The following is a 21,284-nucleotide window of genomic DNA, read 5'->3' as shown; positions in this document are numbered from 1 at the left end:
TCTGGAGCTGTTACAGTGCCCAGCTGCTGCAAGAAATCAGCTTGAATGCTTCAGGGGATGGGGCATGGCCAACATGAGCCCCACACCAAAGGAGGGTGGGGGTGTTTAATGTGAACTAGGGGTCATCCAAGCACTGCAAAAGGCCGCCATGCCCTGCATGCCCCTTTTCTCTTTTCATATGCAGATGAGGGTTCCAGTCAACTTTGGCCCACTGCTTGGATAACATCACCGTATGCAAATCCGTCTGCTGCAGACCTTCCCCCAGGAATGCTTGTACTAGTTGTTGCATATGGTGCTTCAGTATTAGGCAGCCTTCCGCCCTCCCATGTTCATCTGAAAAGATGTGGTCTCCCTGCAGTTGTTGTCCCCAGACGAGAGTTCCCTTGTGCTTCCTCAGTTGAATCTCCTTAACTTGACGGGGGAGGTGCTGCCCGAGCAGCCCTCCCCAGCCCTATCCCAACTCATATTTATTTTGCATATGAGATCTCTTGATCATGAAGATTGTTCTCACAGGGTGAGGTTCATCCATTATATTTTAAAATAGGAAGGTACGAATTACATATTTGAATTGCATCTATGTGCTGGATTCAAATGTCCCCCCCCCCCTTCCTTTCTCAATTGTGCCCGTCAGCAGCTATTCTAAGGTTGCTGCCAATGGGTGTGACACATTAATTTCTTCTGTGGGGTACACTGGACTCCACAAGGATTCACATTGGGGTGTAGAGTAGGATCTTGATCTGAGGCACCAACCGGCTCAAAGCTTTTGACTGTTCCCAAGAAGCTCAGTGCATTCTCCTCTATAACCCCGCTTCCATGAACAGGGAGCTCAGTTTGTAGTTGGTGCCTTCAGTAGCAGGCCAATTAACAGGGGCCTGCCTCAGGCAGCCTATTCTTAGCTATTAATTTTGACAAGAAAAGAAGAACTTGTTTTATGAGAATCTACAAGGGCTGCAGCAGGCTAGGTCTAATAGACATCTTTACTGCAGCTTCATCACTCCCAGCGGCGCTGTATACTCCCGTGCCCTGGTTGCTGGGTCACTGCAGCGGAGGCTCCGGTTTCATCCTAAGGTCAGTCACACACACACCACCCTTCCGGATCACGAGGCCGCTGCTGAAGGGGAGCGAGGCCGTAGGGGGTGGGCCGTGTGCGCACTGCGGTGGACACTGATTACTGGGCAGCCGCTCCACTAGCCACCAGGTACAGTTAAGGAGCACAGGTCTGGGGGTTTTTCTCCTATATTAACCCAATTTTGTACTGCCCGCAGCGCATTGTGATAGGTAATAGGGCCTGATTCAGGTTGGATTGCAATCACAATAAGCGATCCAACTGCAAAAATTGCTAAGAGCATACGCATGTGCCTGCATTTTCTGCGGCACCCCGCAGAGAATGTGATCGCCTCTGCCTGTCAATCGGGGCGGGGAAGGGGGGGAGAGGTGGGTCAGCAACACTCCATTTCCAAGTCAGGGATGGAGCGGTGCGGGGGCAAGGCTTCAAAATGGGGTCTGCAACGGAGGAGACACAGGGGGCGTGGTCACAGCGACTGTATGACATCACATTCAGCCGCTGTGATCACAAAAATGGTGGCGGCTTCCTGCGCGCACATACAGTCTGCACCAGCAGGAGCCTACACCATTTTTTATGATCACGCTGAACTGCAGTGCGACTGCAATTACAGCATGGTCAAGAAGGGAGGCGTCATGCTGGGTGGCCATGCCCTGTCACTTTGCAGGAGCCAGCACCGCTCACACACTAGTCCCCGGGTGCAGCCCCCAACCCCCGGGACACCCGGAGCAACAAAATGTAGATTCAGGCCACCAGGCCACGCCCCTACCTATGAAACCATGCCTCCTTTTTACCATTGCACTGCTTATCTGCGCGCACTGCATTACAATCTCCCTCGCCACCTCTCTGGGTGTCACCAGTGATAGTGACACCTCTGCCATGCTTGTAGCAGCTGGTCCTATGATCTACGCCTCAAACCCTGAGTGTTTGCCCTTGTGACTTGTTGATCATCATAGCGAAGCAGATGCTTACAGAAAACTGCAGGGGCTTAGATTGAAAATAAAAAAATTGATAGGGTATAAGGTAGAGAGGAGCGGGTTCGGTTCTCCGAGAACCGAATTCCCCACGAACTCCACGTGGTTTACACTGGTCCGAGGCAGGCTCGGTTGTTCCCGCCTGACTCGGAAAACCTGAACAAGGGAAAATGTCATCATCCCGCTGTCGGATTCTCGCGAGATTCGGATTCCATATAAAGAGCTGCGCGTTGCTGCCATTTTTACTCGTGCATTGAAGAGAGAGCGGAGAGGACGTGGCTATGTTCTCTCAGTGGAAATCTCAATATCAGTGCTCAGTATCAGTGGTTACTTATTGCTGCTCAGTAATACTAGTAGTGTGTCTCTCCTGCTCAGTGTCAGTTCTCAGTAGTATCCTCATCAGTGCTCAGTATCACTGTTCATTGTCTTGTGCTGCATTGTGTTGCTCAGCATAATACAGTACATTACTAATAGTCCAGTGCTGCATCTTGCTGCTCAGTGTCAGTTCTAGTATCCTCATCAGTGCTCACTATCACTGCTCATTGCATTGTGGTGTTCTGTATACTACAATAACATAGTAATATAGTAACATAGTTTTTGAGGTTGAATAGAGGCAAATTGCCCATCGTGTTCAACCTGTTTTAAGTTGTGATGATTCTACATACTTGCTGAATAATGTTTTATGACTAGTTAGCTACTATAACTCATGTTACCCCCGGATTAACCATGTTGATATTTTAAGTATTATAACCTTGGATAGCTTTTTCATTCAGAAATGTATCCATTCCTTTTTTAAATCCAATTACAGAGTCCGCCATTACCACCTTCCCTGGCAGGGAATTCCACATCCTGATTGCCCTAACAGTGAAGAAACCTTTCCTCCATTGCGTTCTGAACTTTCCTCCAGTCGCAGCGAGTGACCACGTGTTCTTTTAATAAATAATTCCTCTGATAACTCTTTGTTATGTATCTTTACATATTTGAAGATATTAATAATATCTCCTCTTAGGCACCTCTTTTCTAGTGTATAAATATTCAGCCTAGTAAGTCTTTCCTTATAGTCCAGTACTTTAAGGCCTTTAATCAATTTAGTCTTCAGGATCTCTTACACTTCCATGAGCAGCAGAGTAGTGCAATGGAAGCATGCTGGGCCCATAACCCAGAGGTCGATTGATCGAAACTATCCTCTGCTATGTGCATTTTTTTTTTTATAATTAAAGTAATAAAAAACTGGGATTGATATTTTGGCACTTTTATTTTTACTTAAAGTACAATAACTTTTATCATTTTAATTTGTTTTAATAGTATATTGACAGCATTGTTTTCTTTAAAAAATCCACTTAATTTTCTTTACCCTATTACTGAAATGGTAATTGACAAAAACAAACTACATTGTCACCAGAAGAGCAATGCAAAATGTACAAGTGATATATGAAAATCATCTTCCATCTTGAATTTCAATGATGCATTGGGACAACAATTTGTGAGAAACATCTTCACCCATAAAGAAAGATTTTCTTAATTCCTTACCTGTGTGCTGATTAGATATCACCTTGTTTTCACATTAAACAGACTTCCCCATGAGGAAGCAGCAAGGATGCAGTGACGTTTCCTGGTGTCAACCTGTATTATTTCAGTAGACATTGAAATGAGGATGCATCTTTGATGCCTTTCCAATGAAGCAAGTTTAATTCAGTAATAGGTGAAAAACCATTCCTACAAAGGTGTTAATCAGAGACTTGGCTTTGTGGACACTTTTCAGAGAGCAAATTTGTTAGCATAAACATAAAATCAGAAAATGAAGAGCTGTTTAATCACTCAATTGGACTTTTCTGCCAGCATAATTTTTTTTCTCTGCAACTCACTGCTAAATTGTGCTTCCTAGCTGTTTTTTTATAAAATCACTTAATCAAATCTAACTCTGATTACATCAGAGAAGGCCAGGTACCCTACACCATAAGGGGGGTTTTTGAAATTTTGACTTGTCTACTTAAAGATCACCAAAATCTGATTACAAGGTCAATTACATCCCTGGGTGGGATTGAACCACCAACCTTTTGGTTAATAGCCAAACATGCTAACCGATTGCGCCACAGAGACACCTTGCGAAAGTCAATACTGACAAAGGCTAATAAGCATTCATCTAGAACGTTTCCTAGAAAAACTTTAAAAAGTCAATAATCTGGAGAATTTTTGTAAGAAACACATTGGTACTTTCCCATGATGAGTGAGTGCTTCAGGATTTCTTGCACTTACATGGGCTATTAACCAAAAGGTTGGTGGTTCAATCCCACCCAGGGATGTAATTGACCTTGTCATCAGATTTTGGTGATCTTTAAGTAGACAAGTCAAAATTTCAAACCCCCTCTTATGGTGTAGGGTACCTGGCCTTCTCTGACGTAATCAGAGTTAGATTTAATTAAGTGATTTTATAAAAAACAGCTAGGAAGCACAATTTAGCAGTGGGTTGCAGAGAAAAAAATAACATTTTAAACCTACCGGTAATTTTTTTTTCTCGTAGTCCGTAGAGGATGATGGGGACTCCGTAAGGACCATGGGGGATAGACGGGCTCCGCAGCAGACATGGGCACTTTAAGAAAGACTTTAGATCTGGGTGTGCACTGGCTCCTCCCTCTATGCCCCTCCTCCATACCTCAGTTAGAGAAACTGTGCCCAGAGGAGACGGACAGTACGAGGAAAGGATTTTTGTTAATCCAAGGTCAAGATTCATACCAGCCACACCAATCACACCGTATAACTTGTGATATACTACCCAGTTAACAGTATGAAAACAACATAGCATCAGTCCAAGACCGATGAAAACTAACATATAACCCTTATGTAAGCAATAACTATATACAAGTCTTGCAGAAGTAGACCGCACTTGGGACGGGCACCCAGCATCCTCTACGGACTACGAGAAAAAGATTTACCGGTAGGTTTAAAATCTTATTTTCTCTTACGTCCTAGAGGATGCTGGGGACTCCGTAAGGACCATGGGGATTATACCAAAGCTCCCAAACGGGCAGGAGAGTGCGGATGACTTTGCAGCACCGATTGAGCAAACAGGAGGTCCTCCTCAGCCAGGGTATCAAACTTATAGAACTTTGCAAAGGTGTTTGAACCAACTTTGACCCACTGCTTGGATGACATCACCATATGCAAATCCATCTGCGGCAGGCCTTCCCCCAGGAATGCTTGCACTAGTTGTTGCATTTGGTTTGTTGTTTGGGGGTGCTTCAGTATTAGGCAGCCTTCTGCCCTCCCATGTTCATCTGAAAATATGTGTTCTCCCTGCAGTTGTTGTCCCCAGATGAGAGTTCCCTTGTGCTGCCTCAGTTGAATCTCCTTTACTTGACAGAGATGTGCCTGAGCAGCGGCCCTCCCCAGCCCTATCCCAAATCATACTTATTTTGCATAGGAGATACCATGGTCATGAAGATTGTTCTCCCAGGGTTAGGTTAATTCATTGCATTCTGGGTATGCTGACCCCTGTGATTTCCCCAAATGTGGGAAACTCAACTGCATTATTTGTGGTAGTGGGGGACTGTGTTTGTGCTTTCCTCTGGTCAGCTCTGGTAAAAGTCAGATTTCTTTGTCTCAGATCTTCCTCTAGCCTTGTTCTTCTTTCGAGAGTTCCCTTGTGCTGCCTCAGTTGGATCTCCTTCACTTGACAGGGGGGTGCCCGAGCAGCGACCCTCCCCAGCTCTAGCCCAACTCCTACTTACCTGCCAGGTGAGATACTATGATCATGAAGATGCTTCTCCCAGGGCAAGGCTCACCCATTGCACTCTGGGTGTGCTGCCCCTGCGATTTCCCCAAATGTGGGAAACTTGACTGCATAATTTGTGTTTCCCCTGGTCGGCTCTCATATAATTCAGATCTCTTTGTCTCAGGTCTCTCTCCAGCCTAGTTTGCTGTCTGTTTCCACTTCTTTTTTCTTGAGCCCCTCCCTTCTATACCCTTGTGCACTATCCTGACTTCTCCCGTCTGCTTACTTTGTGCCTTCCAACGCACAATACAAACTACAGGTAGTGCTGCAGGGCCCACACCCTTTTACTTGCTTTACAGAGCAGCTCTGGAGCTGTTACAGTGCCCAGCTGCTGCAAGAAATCAGCTTGAATGCTTCAGGGGCTGGGGCATAGCCAACATGAGCCCCACACCGAAGGAGGGTGGAGGTGTTTAATGCGAACTAGGGGTCATCCAAGCGCCGCAAAAGGCCGCCATGCCCTGCACACCCCTTTATTCTTTTCATATGCAGACGAGGGTTGAAGCCAACTTTGACCCACTGCTTGGATGACATCACCATATTCAAATCCATCTGCTGCAGGCCTTCCCCCAGGAATGCTTGCACTAGTTGTTGCATTTGGTTTGTTGTTTGGGGGTGCTTCAGTATTAGGCAGCCTTCTGCCCTCCCATGTTCATCTGAAAATATGTGTTCTCCCTGCAGTTGTTGTCCCCAGATGAGAGTTCCCTTGTGCTGCCTCAGTTGAATCTCCTTTACTTGACAGAGATGTGCCTGAGCAGCGGCCCTCCCCAGCCCTATCCCAAATCATACTTATTTTGCATAGGAGATACCATGGTCATGAAGATTGTTCTCCCAGGGTTAGGTTCATTCATTGCATTCTGGGTATGCTGACCCCTGTGATTTCCCCAAATGTGGGAAACTCAACTGCATTATTTGTGGTAGTGGGGGACTGTGTTTGTGCTTTCCTCTGGTCAGCTCTGGTAAAAGTCAGATTTCTTTGTCTCAGATCTTCCTCTAGCCTTGTTCTTCTTTCGAGAGTTCCCTTGTGCTGCCTCAGTTGGATCTCCTTCACTTGACAGGGGGGTGCCCGAGCAGCGACCCTCCCCAGCTCTAGCCCAACTCCTACTTACCTGCCAGGTGAGATACTATGATCATGAAGATGCTTCTCCCAGGGCAAGGCTCACCCATTGCACTCTGGCTGTGCTGCCCCTGCGATTTCCCCAAATGTGGGAAACTTGACTGCATAATTTGTGTTTCCCCTGGTCGGCTCTCATATAATTCAGATCTCTTTGTCTCAGGTCTCTCTCCAGCCTAGTTTGCTGTCTGTTTCCACTTCTTTTTTCTTGAGCCCCTCCCTTCTATACCCTTGTGCACTATCCTGACTTCTCCCATCTGCTTACTTTGTGCCTTCCAACGCACAATGCAAACTACAGGTAGTGCTGCAGGGCCCACACCCTTTTACTTGCTTTACAGAGCAGCTCTGGAGCTGTTACAGTGCCCAGCTGCTGCAAGAAATCAGCTTGAATGCTTCAGGGGCTGGGGCATAGCCAACATGAGCCCCACACCGAAGGAGGGTGGAGGTGTTTAATGCGAACTAGGGGTCATCCAAGCGCCGCAAAAGGCTGCCATGCCCTGCACACCCCTTTTTTCTTTTCATATGCAGACGAGGGTTGAAGCCAACTTTGACCCACTGCTTGGATGACATCACCATATGCAAATCCATCTGCTGCAGGCCTTCCCCCAGGAATGCTTGCACTAGTAGTTGCATTTGGTTCGTTGTTTGGGGGTGCTTCAGTTTTAGGCAGCCTTCTGCCCTCCCATGTTCATCTGAAAATATGTGTTCTCCCTGCAGTTGTTGTCCCCAGATGAGAGTTCCCTTGTGCTGCCTCAGTTGAATCTCCTTTACTTGACAGAGATGTGCCTGAGCAGCGGCCCTCCCCAGCCCTATCCCAAATCATACTTATTTTGCATAGGAGATACCTTGGTCATGAAGATTGTTCTCCCAGGGTGAGGTTCATTCATTGCATTCTGGGTATGCTGACCCCTGTGATTTCCCCAAATGTGGGAAACTCGACTGCATTATTTGTGGTAGTGGGGGACTGTGTTTGTGCTTTCCTCTGGTCAGCTCTGGTAAAAGTCAGATTTCTTTGTCTCAGATCTTCCTCTAGCCTTGTTCTTCTTTCGAGAGTTCCCTTGTGCTGCCTCAGTTGGATCTCCTTCACTTGACAGGGGGTGCCCAAGCAGCAATCCTCCACAGCTCTAGCCCAACTCCTACTTACCTGCCAGGTTAGATACTATGATCTTCACTGTTAGGGCAATCAGGATGTGGAATTCCCTGCCAGGGAAGGTGGTAATGGCGGACTCTGTAATTGGATTTAAAAAAGGAATGGATACATTTCTGAATGAAAAAGCTATCCAAGGTTATAATACTTAAAATATCAACATGGTTAATCCGGGGGTAACATGAGTTGTAGTAGTTAACTAGTCATAAAACATTATTCAGCAAGTATGTAGAATCATCACAACTTAAAACAGGTTGAACACGATGGGCAATTTGCCTCTTTTCAACCTCAAAAACTATATTACTATATGTTACTATATTACTATGTTACTGTAGTATACAGAACACCACAATGTAATGAGCAGTGATAGTGAGCACTGATGAGGATACTAGAACTGACACTGAGCAGCAAGATGCAGCACTGGACTATTAGTAATGTACTGTAGTATGCTGAGCACCACAATGCAGCACAAGACAATGAGCAGTGATACTGAGCACTGATGAGGATACTACTGAGAACTGACACTGAGCAGGAGAGACACACTACTAGTATTACTGAGCAGCAATAAGTAACCACTGATACTGAGCACTGATATTGAGATTTCCACTGAGAGAACATAGCCACGTCCTCTCCGCTCCCTCTTCAATGCACGAGTAAAAATGGCGGCAACGCGCAGCTCTTTATATGAAATCCGAATCTCGCGAGAATCCGACAGCGGGATGATGACATTTTCCCTTGTTCAGGTTTTCCGAGTCAGGCGGGAACAACCGAGCCTGCCTCGGACCAGTGTAAACCACGTGGAGTTCGTGGGGAATTCGGTTCTCGGAGAACCGAACCCGCTCCTCTCTACCTTATACCCATATATTTTTTTATTTTCAATCTAAGCCCCTGCAGTTTTCTGTAAGCATCTGCTTCGCTATGATGATCAACAAGTCACAAGGGCAAACACTCAGGGCTTGAGGCGTAGATCTTAGGACCAGCTGCTACAAGCATGGCAGAGGTGTCACTATCACTGGTGACACCCAGAGAGGTGGCGAAGGAGATTGTAATGCAGTGCGCGCAGATAAGCAGCGCAATGGTAAAAAGGAGGCATGGTTTCATAGGTAGGGGCGTGGCCTGGTGGCCTGAATCTACATTTTGTTGCTCCGGGTGTCCCGGGGGTTGGGGGCTGCACCCGGGGACTAGTGTGTGAGCGGTGCTGGCTCCTGCACAGTGACAGGACATGGCCACCCAGCATGACGCCTCCCTTCTTGACCAATCTGTAATTGCAGTCGCACTGCAGTTCAGCGTGATCATAAAAAATGGTGTAGCCTCCTGCTGGTGCAGACTGTATGTGCGCGCAGGAAGCCGCCACCATTTTTGTGATCACAGCGGCTGAATGTGATGTCATACAGCCGCTGTGACCACGCCCCCTGTGTCTCCTCCGTTGCAGACCCCATTTTGAAGCCTTGCCCCCGCACCGCTCCATCCCTGACTTGGAAATGGAGTGTTGCTGACCCCCCTCTCCCCCCCTGCCCCGATTGACAGGCAGAGGCGATCGCATTCTCTGCGGGGTGCCGCAGAAAATGCAGGCACATGCGTATGCTCTTAGCAATTTTTGCAGTTGGATCGCTTACTGTGATTGCAATCCAACCTGAATCAGGCCCTATTACCTATCACAATGCGCTGCGGGCAGTACAAAATTGGTTTAATATGGGAGAAAAAACCCCAGACCTGTGCTCCTTAACTGTACCTGGTGGCTCGTGGAGCGGCTGCCCAGTAATCAGTGTCCACGCCAGTGCGCACACGGTCCACCCCCTACGGCCACGCTCCCCTTCATCAGCGGCCTCGTGATCCGGAAGGGCGGTGCGTGTGTGACTGACCTTAGGAAGAAACCGGAGCCTCCGCTGCAGTGACCCAGCAACCAGGGCACGGGAGTATACAGCGCCGCTGGGAGTGATGAAGCTGCAGTAAAGATGTCTATTAGACCTAGCCTGCTGCAGCCCTTGTAGATTCTCATAAAAAAAGTTCTTATTTTCTTGTCAAAATTAATAGCTAAGAATAGGCTGCCTGAGGCAGGCCCCTGTTAAGTGGCCTGCTACTGAAGGCACCAACTACAAACTGAGCTCCCTGTTCATGGAAGCGGGGTTATAGAGGAGAATGCGCTGAGCATCTTGGGAACAGTCAAAAGCTTTGAGCCGGTTGGTGCCTCAGATCAAGATCCTACTCTACACCCCAATGTGAATCCTTGTGGAGTCCAGTGTACCCCACAGAAGAAATTAATGTGTCACACCCATTGGCAGCAACCTTAGAATAGCTGCTGACGGGCACAATTGAGAAAGGAAGGGGGGGGGGACATTTGAATCCAGCACATAGATGCAATTCAAATATGTAATTTGAACCTTCCTATTTTAAAATATAATGGATGAACTTCACCCTGTGATAACAATCTTCATGATATAGAGATCTCATATGCAAAATAAGTATGAGTTGGGATAGGGCTGGGGAGGGTGGCTGCTCGGGCAAGCCCCTCCCCCGTCAAGTTAAGGAGATTCAACTGAGGAAGCACAAGGGAACTCTCGTCTGGGGACAACAACTGCAGGGAGACCACATTTTTTCAGATGAACATGGGAGGGCGGAAGGCTGCCTAATACTGAAGCACCATCAAATATCAAACCATATGCAATAACTAGTACAAGCATTCCTGGGGGAAGGTCTGCAGGAGACGAATTTGCATACGGTGATGTCATCCAAGCAGTGGGCCAAAGTTGGCTGGAACCCTCATCTGCATATGAAAAGAGAAAAGGGTTATGCAGGGCATGGCAGCCTTTTGCGGCGCTTGGATGACCCCTAGTTCGCATTAAACACCTCCACCCTCCTTCGGTGTGGGGCTCATGTTGGCTATGCCCCAGCCCCTGAAGCATTCAAGCTGATTTCTTGCAGCAGCTGGGCACTGTAACAGCTCCAGAGCTGCTCTGTAAGGCAAATAAAAGGGTGTGGGCCCTGCAGCACTACCTGTAGTTCGCATTGTGCGTTGGAAGGCACAAAGTAAGCAGACGGGAGAAGTCAGGATAGTGCGCAAGGGCATAGAAGGGAGCGGCTCAAGAAAAGAGAAGTGTAAACAGACAGCAAACTAGGCTGGAGAGAGACCTGAGACAAAGAGATCTGAATTATACGAGAGCCGACCAGGGGAAACACAAATTATGCAGTCAAGTTTCCCATATTTGGGGAAATCGCAGGGGCAGCACACCCAGAGTGCAATGGTTGAGCCTTGCCCTGGGAGAAGCACCTTCAAGATCATAGTATCTCACCTGGCAGGTAAGTAGGAGTTGGGCTAGAGCTGGGGAGGGTCGCTGCTCGGGCACCCCCCTGTCAAGTGAAGGAGATCCAACTGAGGCAGCACAATGGAACTCTCGAAAGAAGAACAAGGCTAGAGGAAGATCTGAGACAAAGAAATCTGACTTTTACCAGAGCTGACCAGCGGAAAACACAAACACAGTCCCCAACTACCAAAAATAATGCAGGCGAGTTTCCCACATTTGGGTAAATCACAGGGGTCAGCATACCCAGAATGCAATGAATGAACCTCACCCTGGGTGAACAATTTTCATGACCATGGTGTCTCCTATGCAAAATAAGTATGATTTGGGATAGGGCTGGGGAGGGCCGCTGCTCAGGCACATCTCTGTCAAGTAAAGGAGATTCAACTGAGGCAGCACAAGGGAACTCTCATATGGGGACAACAACTGCAGGGAGAACACATATTTTCAGATGAACATGGGAGGGCAGAAGGCTGCCTAATACTGAAGCACCCCCAAACAACAAACCAAATGCAACAACTAGTGCAAGCATTCCTGGGGGAAGGCCTGCAGCAGATGGATTTGCATATGGTGATGTTATCCAAGCAGTGGGTCAAAGTTGGCTTCAACCCTCATCTGCATATGAAAAGAGAAAAGGGGCGTGCAGGGCATGGCGGCCTTTTGCGGTGCTTGGATGACCCCTAGATCGCATTAAACACCCCCACCCTCCTTTGGTGTGGGGCTCATGTTGGCCATGCCCCATCCCATGAAGCATTCAAGCTGATTTCTTGCAGCAGCTGGGCACTGTAACAGCTCCAGAGCTGCTCTGTAAGGCAAGTAAAAGGGTGTGGGCCCTGCAGCACTACCTGTAGTTTGCATTGTGCATTGGAAGGCACAAAGTAAGCAGACGGGAGGAGAAGTCAGGATAGTGCACAAGGGTATAGAAGGGAGGGGCTCAAGAAAAAAGAAGTGGAAACAGAGAGCAAACTAGGCTGGAGAGAGACCTGAGACAAAGAGATCTGAATTATACGAGAGCCGACCAGAGGAAACACAAATTATGCAGTCAAGTGTCCCACATTTGGGGAAATCGTAGGAGCAGCACACCCAGTGTGCAATGGGTGAGCCTTGCCCTGGGAGAAGCACCTTCCTGATTATAGTATCTCACCTGGGTGTGCTGCCCCTGCGATTTCCCCAAATGTGGGAAACTAGACTGCATAATTTATGTTTCCCCTGGTCGGCTCTCATATAATTCAGATCTCTTTGTCTCAGGTCTCTCTCCAGCCTAGTTTGCTGTCTGTTTCCACTTCTTTTTTCTTGAGCCCCTCCCTTCTATACCCTTGTGGACTATCCTGACTTCTCCTCCTGTCTGCTTACTTTGTGCCTTCCAATGCACAATGCAAACTACAGGTAGTGCTGCAGGGCCCACACCCTTTTACTTGCCTTACAGAGCAGCTCTGGAGCTGTTACAGTGCCAAGCTGCTGCAAGAAATCAGCTTGAATGCTTCAGGGGCTGGGGCATGGCCAACATGAGCCCCACACCGAAGGAGGGTGGGGGTGTTTAATGCGAACTAAGGGTCATCCAAGCGCCGCAAAAGGCCGCCATGCCCTGCATACCCCTTTTCTCTTTTCATATGCAGATGAGGGTTCCAGCCAACTTTGGCCCACTGCTTGGATGACATCACTATATGCATATCCGTCTTCTGCAGACCTTCCCCCAGGAATGCTTGTACTAGTTGTTGCATTTGGTTTGTTGTTTGGGGGTGCTTCAGTATTAGGCAGCCTTCTGCCCTCCCATGTTCATCTGAAAATATGTGTTCTCACTGCAGTTGTTGTCCCCAGATGAGAGTTCCCTTGTGCTGCCTCAGTTGAATCTCCTTTAATCTAAAACTTGTAAAACTTAGCAAAAGTGTTTACTAAATAGCTGCTCGGCAAAGTTGCAATGCCGAGACTCCCCGACCAGCTGCCCAGGATGAACCCACCTTTCTAGTAGAATGGGTCTTTACCTAATTCAGTAACGGCAATCCTGCCGTGGAATGAGCATGCTGAATCTTACCACAGATCCAGCGCATAATTGTCTACATGGAAGCAGGACACCCAATCCTGTTGGGAGCATACAGGACAAACAGAGCCTCTGTTTTCCTAATCTGAACCGTTCTGGTGACATAAATTTTCAAAGTTCTGACCACAGCCAGAGACTTTGACTCAACGAAGGTGTCAGTGGCCAAAGGCACCATGTGGAAAGATGAACCACCTTCGGCAGAAATAGTTGACGTGTCCTCAATTCTGCTCTATCTTCATGAAATATCAAATAAAGGCTCTTGTGATACTGCATGGTTTGTACTGTTTTCCATGTGCTCCCAGATCTTTCAAGCAAGAAGCATGGTCAAGAAAGTTCTGTTTGAAAAGAAACAACATTTACTGTCATTGTTATAGAATTTGGGAGAAAAAACAAGAAGAAATCTGCACTGTTGACGCACTGGACAGAATGAATGAATCATAAAATATAACCTTTATTAAGTATGTATTAAAATTGGATAAATATTAATATTATTATCCCAAACTGCAGTGAAACATAAAGGTTAAAATCACAGAACTAACATACATGTGCATAAGAAGAATAAAGAGATGTGAAAAAAAGGTTTAAAAAGCGTGTCCGTGTGTGATTATTTTTGAAGGCACAACCCTGGCGGGGTTGTTTATATAGATATATATGTTGCTAATAATCACTTTCTAGCGTAATGTTATTAAATAGCTGTTAGTATCTATGTCGTCAGGTACCACTGGGTCGTATCCTATATACTCCTGTGGGAAACTTGACTGCATAATTTGTGTTTCCCCTGGTCGGCTCTCGTATAATTCAGATCTCTTTGTCTCAGGTCTCTCTCCAGCCTAGTTTGCTGTCTGTTTCCACTTCTCTTTTCTTGAGCCGCTGCCTTCTATGCCCTTGTGCACTCTCCAGACTTCTCCTGTCTGCTTACTTTGTGCCTTCCAACGCACAATGCAAACTACAGGTAGTGCTGCAGGGCCCACACCCTTTTACTTGCCTTACAGAGCAGCTCTGGAGCTGTTACAGTGCCCAGCTGCAGCAAGAAATCAGCTTGAATGCTTCAGGGGCTGGGGCATAGCCAACATGAGCCCCACACCGACGGAGGGTGGAGGTGTTTAATGCAAACTAGGGGTCAGCCAAGCGCCGCAAAAGGCCGCCATGCCCTGCATGCCCCTTTTCTCTTTTCATATGCAGACGAGGGTTGAAGCCAACTTTGACCCACTGCTTGGATGACATCACCATATGCAAATCCATCTGCGGCAGGCCTTCCCCCAGGAATGCTTGCACTAGTTGTTGCATTTGGTTTGTTGTTTGGGGGTGCTTCAGTATTAGGCAGCCTTCTGCCCTCCCATGTTCATCTGAAAATATGTGTTCTCCCTGCAGTTGTTGTCCCCAGATGAGAGTTCCCTTGTGCTGCCTCAGTTGAATCTCCTTTACTTGACAGAGATGTGCCTGAGCAGCGGCCCTCCCCAGCCCTATCCCAAATCATACTTATTTTGCATAGGAGATACCATGGTCATGAAGATTGTTCTCCCAGGGTTAGGTTCATTCATTGCGTTCTGGGTATGCTGACCTCTGTGATTTCCCCAAATGTGGGAAACTCAACTGCATTATTTGTGGTAGTGGGGGACTGTGTTTGTGCTTTCCTCTGGTCAGCTCTGGTAAAAGTCAGATTTCTTTGTCTCAGATCTTCCTCTAGCCTTGTTCTTCTTTCAAGAGTTCCCTTGTGCTGCCTCAGTTGGATCTCCTTCACTTGACAGGGGGGTGCCCGAGCAGCGACCCTCCCCAGCTCTAGCCCAACTCCTACTTACCTGCCAGGTGAGATACTATGATCATGAAGTTGCTTCTCCCAGGGCAAGGCTCACCCATTGCACTCTGGGTGTGCTGCCCCTGCGATTTCCCCAAATATGGGAAACTTGATTGCATAATTTGTGTTTCCCCTAGTCGGCTCTCATATAATTCAGATCTCTTTGTCTCAGGTCTCTCTCCAGCCTAGTTTGCTGTCTGTTTCCACATCTTTTTTCTTGAGCCCCTCCCTTCTATACCCTTGTGCACTATCCTGACTTCTCCTCCTGTCTGCTTACTTTGTGCCTTCCGATGCACAATGCAAACTACAGGTAGTGCTGCAGGGCCCACACCCTTTTACTTGCCTTACAGAGCAGCTCTGGAGCTGTTACAGTGCCCAGCTGCTGCAAGAAATCAGCTTGAATGCTTCAGGGGCTGGGGCATAGCCAACATGAGCCCCACACCGACGGAGGGTGGAGGTGTTTAATGCGAACTAAGGGTCATCCAAGCGCCGCAAAAGGCCGCCATGCCCTGCATACCCCTTTTCTCTTTTCATATGCAGATGAGGGTTCCAGCCAACTTTGGCCCACTGCTTGGATGACATCACTGTATGCAAATCCGTCTTCTGCAGACCTTCCCCCAGGAATGCTTGTACTAGTTGTTGCATTTGGTTTGTTGTTTGGGGGTGCTTCAGTATTAGGCAGCCTTCTGCCCTCCCATGTTCATCTGAAAATATGTGTTCTCCCTGCAGTTGTTGTCCCCAGATGAGAGTTCCCTTGTGCTGCCTCAGTTGAATCTCCTTTACTTGACAGAGATGTGCCTGAGCAGCGGCCCTCCCCAGCCCTATCCCAAATCATACTTATTTTGCATAGGAGATACCATGGTCATGAAGATTGTTCTCCCAGGGTTAGGTTCATTCATTGCGTTCTGGGTATGCTGACCTCTGTGATTTCCCCAAATGTGGGAAACTCAACTGCATTATTTGTGGTAGTGGGGGACTGTGTTTGTGCTTTCCTCTGGTCAGCTCTGGTAAAAGTCAGATTTCTTTGTCTCAGATCTTCCTCTAGCCTTGTTCTTCTTTCAAGAGTTCCCTTGTGCTGCCTCAGTTGGATCTCCTTCACTTGACAGGGGGGTGCCCGAGCAGCGACCCTCCCCAGCTCTAGCCCAACTCCTACTTACCTGCCAGGTGAGATACTATGATCATGAAGTTGCTTCTCCCAGGGCAAGGCTCACCCATTGCACTCTGGGTGTGCTGCCCCTGCGATTTCCCCAAATATGGGAAACTTGATTGCATAATTTGTGTTTCCCCTAGTCGGCTCTCATATAATTCAGATCTCTTTGTCTCAGGTCTCTCTCCAGCCTAGTTTGCTGTCTGTTTCCACTTCTTTTTTCTTGAGCCCCTCCCTTCTATACCCTTGTGCACTATCCTGACTTCTCCTCCTGTCTGCTTACTTTGTGCCTTCCGATGCACAATGCAAACTACAGGTAGTGCTGCAGGGCCCACACCCTTTTACTTGCCTTACAGAGCAGCTCTGGAGCTGTTACAGTGCCCAGCTGCTGCAAGAAATCAGCTTGAATGCTTCAGGGGCTGGGGCATAGCCAACATGAGCCCCACACCGACGGAGGGTGGAGGTGTTTAATGCGAACTAAGGGTCATCCAAGCGCCGCAAAAGGCCGCCATGCCCTGCATACCCCTTTTCTCTTTTCATATGCAGATGAGGGTTCCAGCCAACTTTGGCCCACTGCTTGGATGACATCACTGTATGCAAATCCGTCTTCTGCAGACCTTCCCCCAGGAATGCTTGTACTAGTTGTTGCATTTGGTTTGTTGTTTGGGGGTGCTTCAGTATTAGGCAGCCTTCTGCCCTCCCATGTTCATCTGAAAATATGTGTTCTCCCGGCAGTTGTTGTCCCCAGATGAGAGTTCCCTTGTGCTGCCTCAGTTGAATCTCCTTTACTTGACAGAGATGTGCCTGAGCAGCGGCCCTCCCCAGCCCTATCCCAAATCATACTTATTTTGCATAGGAGATACCATGGTCATAAAGATTGTTCTCCCAGGGTGAGGTTCATTCATTGCATTCTGTGTATGCTGACCCCTGTGATTTCCCCAAATGTGGGAAACTCAACTGCATTATTTGTGGTAGTGGGGGACTGTGTTTGTGTTTTCCTCTGGTCAGCTCTGGTAAAAGTCAGATTTCTTTGTCTCAGATCTTCCTCTAGCCTTGTTCTTCTTTCGAGAGTTCCATTGTGCTGCCTCAGTTTGATCTCCTTCACTTGACAGGGGGGTACCCGAGCAGCGACCCTCCCCAGCTCTAGCCCAACTCCTACATAACTGCCAGGTGAGATACTATGATCATGAAGGTGCTTCTCCCAGGGCAAGGCTCACCCATTGCACTCTGGGTGTGCTGCTCCTGCGATTTCCCCAAATGTGGGAAACTTGACTGCATAATTTGCGTTTCCCCTGGTCGGCTCTCGTATAATTCAGATCTCTTTGTCTCAGGTCTCTCTCCAGCCTAGTTTGCTGTCTGTTTCCACTTCTCTTTTCTTGAGCCGCTGCCTTCTATGCCCTTGTGCACTCTCCTGACTTCTCCTGTCTGCTTACTTTGTGCCTTCCAACGCACAATGCAAACTACAGGTAGTGCTGCAGGGCCCACACCCTTTTACTTGCCTTTCAGAGCAGCTCTGGAGCTGTTACAGTGCCCAGCTGCTGCAAGAAATCAGCTTGAATGCTTCAGGGGCTGGGGCATAGCCAACATGAGCCCCACACCGACGGAGGGTGGAGGTGTTTAATGCGAACTAAGGGTCATCCAAGCGCCGCAAAAGGCCGCCATGCCCTGCATACCCCTTTTCTCTTTTCATATGCAGATGAGGGTTCCAGCCAACTTTGGCCCACTGCTTGGATGACATCACCGTATGCAAATACGTCTTCTGCAGACCTTCCCCCAGGAATGCTTGTACTAGTTGTTGCATTTGGTTTGTTGTTTGGGGTGCTTCAGTATTAGGCAGCCTTCTGCTCTCCCATGTTCATCTGAAAATATGTGTTCTCCCTGCAGTTGTTGTCCCCAGATGAGAGTTCTCTTGTGCTGCCTCAGTTGAATCTCCTTTACTTGACAGAGATGTGCCTGAGCAGCGGCCCTCCCCAGCCCTATCCCAAATCATACTTATTTTGCATAGGAGATACCATGGTCATGAAGATTGTTCTTCCAGGGTGAGGTTCATTCATTGCATTCTGGGTATGCTGAACCCTGTGATTTCCCCAAATGTGGGAAACTCGACTGCATTATTTGTGGTAGTGGGGGACTGTGTTTGTGCTTTCCTCTGGTCAGCTCTGGTAAAAGTCAGATTTCTTTGTCTCAGATCTTCCTCTAGCCTTGTTCTTTTTTTGAGAGTTTCCTTGTGCTGCCTCAGTTGGATTTCCTTCACTTGACAGGGGGGTGCCCGAGCAGCGACCCTCCCCAGCTCTAGCCCAACTCCTACTTACCTGCCAGGTGAGATACTATGATCAGGAAGGTGCTTCTCCCAGGGCAAGGCTCACCCATTGCACTCTGGGTGTGCTGCTCCTACGATTTCCCCAAATGTGGGACACTTGACTACATAATTTGTGTTTCCTCTGGTCGGCTACTCGTATAATTCAGATCTCTTTGTCTCAAGTCTCTCTCCAGCCTAGTTTGCTGTCTGTTTCCACTTCTCTTTTCTTGAGCCCCTGCCCTTGCCCTTGTGCACTCTCCTGACTTCTCCTGTCTGCTTACTTTGTGCCTTCCAACGCACAATGCAAATTACAGGTAGTGCTGCAGGGCCAACACCCTTTTACTTGCCTTACAGAGCAGCTCTGGAGCTGTTACAGTGCCCAGATGCTGCAAGAAATCAGCTTGAATGCTTCAGGGGCTGGGGCATAGCCAACATGAGCCCCACACCGACGGAGGGTGGAGGTGTTTAATGCGAACTAAGGGTCATCCAAGCGCCGCAAAAGGCCGCCATGCCCTGCATACCCCTTTTCTCTTTTCATATGCAGATGAGGGTTCCAGCCAACTTTGGCCCACTGCTTGGATGACATCACCGTATGCAAATCCGTCTTCTGCAGACCTTTTCCCAGGAATGCTTGTACTAGTTGTTGCATTTGGTTTGTTGTTTGGGGGTGCTTCAGTATTAGGCAGCCTTCTGCTCTCCCATGTTCATCTGAAAATATGTGTTCTCCCTGCAGTTGTTGTCCCCAGATGAGAGTTCCCTTGTGCTGCCTCAGTTGAATCTCCTTTACTTGACAGAGATGTGCCTGAGCAGCGGCCCTCCCCAGCCCTATCCCAAATCATACTTATTTTGCATAGGAGATACCATTGTCATGAAGATTGTTCTCCCAGGGTGAGGTTCATTCATTGCATTCTGGGTATGCTGACCCCTGTCATTTCCCCAAATGTGGGAAACTCGACTGCATTATTTGTGGTAGTGGGGGACTGTGTTTGTGCTTTCCTCTGGTCAGCTCTGGTAAAAGTCAGATTTCTTTGTCTCAGATCTTCCTCTAGCCTTGTTCTTTTTTCGAGAGTTTCCTTGTGCTGCCTCAGTTGGATCTCCTTCACTTGACAGGGGGGTGCCCGAACAGCGACCCTCCCCAGCTCTAGCCCAACTCCTACTTACCTGCCAGGTGAGATACTATGATCAGGAAGGTGCTTCTCCCAGGGCAAGGCTCACCCAATGCACTCTGGGTGTGCTGCTCCTACGATTTCCCCAAATGTGGGACACTTGATTACATAATTTGTGTTTCCTCTGGTCGGCTCTCGTATAATTCAGATCTCTTTGTCTCAGGTCTCTCTCCAGCCTAGTTTGCTGTCTGTTTCCACTTCTCTTTTCTTGAGCCGCTCCCTTCTATGCCCTTGTGCACTATCCTGACTTCTCCCGTCTGCTTACTTTGTGCCTTCCAACGCACAATGCAAACTACAGGTAGTGCTGCAGGGCCCACACCCTTTTACTTGCTTTACAGAGCAGCTCTGGAGCTGTTACAGTGCCCAGCTGCTGCAAGAAATCAGCTTGAATGCTTCAGGGGCTGGGGCATAGCCAACATGAGCCCCACACCGAAGGAAGGTGGAGGTGTTTAATGCAAACTAGGGGTCATCCAAGCGCCGCAAAAGGCCGCCATGCCCTGCACACCCCTTTTTTATTTTCATATGCAGACGAGGGTTGAAGCCAACTTTGACCCACTGCTTGGATGACATCACCATATGCAAATCCATCTGCTGCAGGCCTTCCCCCAGGAATGCTTGCACTAGTAGTTGCATTTGGTTTGTTGTTTGGGGGTGCTTCAGTGTTAGGCAGCCTTCTGCCCTCCCATGTTCATCTGAAAATATGTGTTCTCCCTGCAGTTGTTGTCCCCAGATGAGAGTTCCCTTGTGTTGCCTCAGTTGAATCTCCTTTACTTGACAGAGATGTGCCTGAGCAGCGGCCCTCCCCAGCCCTATCCCAAATCATACTTATTTTGCATAGGAGATACCATGGTCATGAAGATTGTTCTCCCAGGGTGAGGTTCATTCATTGCACTCTGGGTATGCTGACCCCTGTGATTTCCCCAAATGTGGGAAACTCGACTGCATTATTTGTGGTAGTGGGGGACTGCGTTTGTGCTTTCCTCTGGTCAGCTCTGGTAAAAGTCAGATTTCTTTGTCTCAGATCTTCCTCTAGCCTTGTTCTTCTTTCGAGAGTTCCCTTGTGCTGCCTCAGTTGGATCTCCTTCACTTGACAGGGGGTGCCCGAGCAGCAATCCTCCACAGCTCTAGCCCAACTCCTACTTACCTGCCAGGTGAGATACTATGATGTTCACTGTTAGGGCAATCAGGATGTGGAATTCCCTGCCAGGGAAGGTGGTAATGGCGGACTCTGTAATTGGATTTAAAAAAGGAATGGATACATTTCTGAATGAAAAAGCTATCCAAGGTTATAATACTTAAAATATCAACATGGTTAATCCGGGGGTAACATGAGTTATAGTAGCTAACTAGTCATAAAACATTATTCAGCAAGTATGTAGAATCATCACAACTTAAAACAGGTTGAACACGATGGGCAATTTGCCTCTATTCAACCTCAAAAACTATGTTACTATATGTTACTATATTACTATG

At 47.9% G+C, this 21,284-nt stretch overlaps 16 non-coding genes and 4 pseudogenes across 16 annotated transcripts; 16 read left to right on the top strand and 4 right to left on the bottom strand.

The window, feature by feature from the left end:
* Nucleotides 1-4,063: 4,063 nt before the first annotated feature.
* On the bottom strand, nucleotides 4,064-4,137 carry TRNAN-AUU (transfer RNA asparagine (anticodon AUU)). Its single transcript has one exon. It is a non-coding gene; the product is annotated as a tRNA-Asn (tRNA).
* A 1,304-nt stretch (nucleotides 4,138-5,441) lies between these two features.
* LOC135044610 (U1 spliceosomal RNA) lies at nucleotides 5,442-5,605 on the top strand. Its single transcript, XR_010237152.1, has one exon. It is a non-coding gene; the product is annotated as a U1 spliceosomal RNA (small nuclear RNA).
* A 152-nt stretch (nucleotides 5,606-5,757) lies between these two features.
* On the top strand, nucleotides 5,758-5,899 carry LOC135045272 (U1 spliceosomal RNA; annotated as a pseudogene).
* Nucleotides 5,900-6,591: 692 nt separating this feature from the next.
* LOC135044496 (U1 spliceosomal RNA) lies at nucleotides 6,592-6,755 on the top strand. The gene has a single exon (XR_010237080.1). It is a non-coding gene; the product is annotated as a U1 spliceosomal RNA (small nuclear RNA).
* A 152-nt stretch (nucleotides 6,756-6,907) lies between these two features.
* On the top strand, nucleotides 6,908-7,049 carry LOC135044483 (U1 spliceosomal RNA; annotated as a pseudogene).
* Nucleotides 7,050-7,741: 692 nt separating this feature from the next.
* Nucleotides 7,742-7,905, top strand: LOC135044890 (U1 spliceosomal RNA). The gene has a single exon (XR_010237426.1). It is a non-coding gene; the product is annotated as a U1 spliceosomal RNA (small nuclear RNA).
* A 3,304-nt stretch (nucleotides 7,906-11,209) lies between these two features.
* LOC135044521 (U1 spliceosomal RNA) lies at nucleotides 11,210-11,372 on the bottom strand. Its single transcript, XR_010237103.1, has one exon. It is a non-coding gene; the product is annotated as a U1 spliceosomal RNA (small nuclear RNA).
* A 152-nt stretch (nucleotides 11,373-11,524) lies between these two features.
* LOC135045120 (U1 spliceosomal RNA) lies at nucleotides 11,525-11,688 on the bottom strand. Its single transcript, XR_010237653.1, has one exon. It is a non-coding gene; the product is annotated as a U1 spliceosomal RNA (small nuclear RNA).
* A 674-nt stretch (nucleotides 11,689-12,362) lies between these two features.
* LOC135044604 (U1 spliceosomal RNA) lies at nucleotides 12,363-12,518 on the bottom strand. Its single transcript, XR_010237146.1, has one exon. It is a non-coding gene; the product is annotated as a U1 spliceosomal RNA (small nuclear RNA).
* A 2,361-nt stretch (nucleotides 12,519-14,879) lies between these two features.
* On the top strand, nucleotides 14,880-15,043 carry LOC135044992 (U1 spliceosomal RNA). The gene has a single exon (XR_010237528.1). It is a non-coding gene; the product is annotated as a U1 spliceosomal RNA (small nuclear RNA).
* Nucleotides 15,044-15,195: 152 nt separating this feature from the next.
* Nucleotides 15,196-15,330, top strand: LOC135044541 (U1 spliceosomal RNA; annotated as a pseudogene).
* Nucleotides 15,331-16,032: 702 nt separating this feature from the next.
* LOC135044991 (U1 spliceosomal RNA) lies at nucleotides 16,033-16,196 on the top strand. Its single transcript, XR_010237527.1, has one exon. It is a non-coding gene; the product is annotated as a U1 spliceosomal RNA (small nuclear RNA).
* A 152-nt stretch (nucleotides 16,197-16,348) lies between these two features.
* Nucleotides 16,349-16,483, top strand: LOC135044540 (U1 spliceosomal RNA; annotated as a pseudogene).
* A 702-nt stretch (nucleotides 16,484-17,185) lies between these two features.
* Nucleotides 17,186-17,349, top strand: LOC135044900 (U1 spliceosomal RNA). The gene has a single exon (XR_010237436.1). It is a non-coding gene; the product is annotated as a U1 spliceosomal RNA (small nuclear RNA).
* Nucleotides 17,350-17,501: 152 nt separating this feature from the next.
* Nucleotides 17,502-17,664, top strand: LOC135044556 (U1 spliceosomal RNA). Its single transcript, XR_010237125.1, has one exon. It is a non-coding gene; the product is annotated as a U1 spliceosomal RNA (small nuclear RNA).
* A 670-nt stretch (nucleotides 17,665-18,334) lies between these two features.
* On the top strand, nucleotides 18,335-18,498 carry LOC135044940 (U1 spliceosomal RNA). Its single transcript, XR_010237476.1, has one exon. It is a non-coding gene; the product is annotated as a U1 spliceosomal RNA (small nuclear RNA).
* A 152-nt stretch (nucleotides 18,499-18,650) lies between these two features.
* Nucleotides 18,651-18,814, top strand: LOC135044460 (U1 spliceosomal RNA). The gene has a single exon (XR_010237052.1). It is a non-coding gene; the product is annotated as a U1 spliceosomal RNA (small nuclear RNA).
* Nucleotides 18,815-19,482: 668 nt separating this feature from the next.
* On the top strand, nucleotides 19,483-19,646 carry LOC135045039 (U1 spliceosomal RNA). The gene has a single exon (XR_010237573.1). It is a non-coding gene; the product is annotated as a U1 spliceosomal RNA (small nuclear RNA).
* Nucleotides 19,647-19,798: 152 nt separating this feature from the next.
* On the top strand, nucleotides 19,799-19,961 carry LOC135044567 (U1 spliceosomal RNA). Its single transcript, XR_010237130.1, has one exon. It is a non-coding gene; the product is annotated as a U1 spliceosomal RNA (small nuclear RNA).
* Nucleotides 19,962-20,632: 671 nt separating this feature from the next.
* LOC135044639 (U1 spliceosomal RNA) lies at nucleotides 20,633-20,796 on the top strand. Its single transcript, XR_010237180.1, has one exon. It is a non-coding gene; the product is annotated as a U1 spliceosomal RNA (small nuclear RNA).
* Nucleotides 20,797-21,284: the final 488 nt, after the last annotated feature.

Source organism: Pseudophryne corroboree, unplaced genomic scaffold, assembly GCF_028390025.1.
Source record: "Pseudophryne corroboree isolate aPseCor3 unplaced genomic scaffold, aPseCor3.hap2 scaffold_90, whole genome shotgun sequence".
Classification (NCBI taxonomy): Eukaryota; Metazoa; Chordata; class Amphibia; order Anura; family Myobatrachidae; genus Pseudophryne; species Pseudophryne corroboree.
The sequence above is the reverse complement of the archived record's forward strand: the minus strand, read 5'-3'. Positions and strand labels throughout refer to the sequence as shown.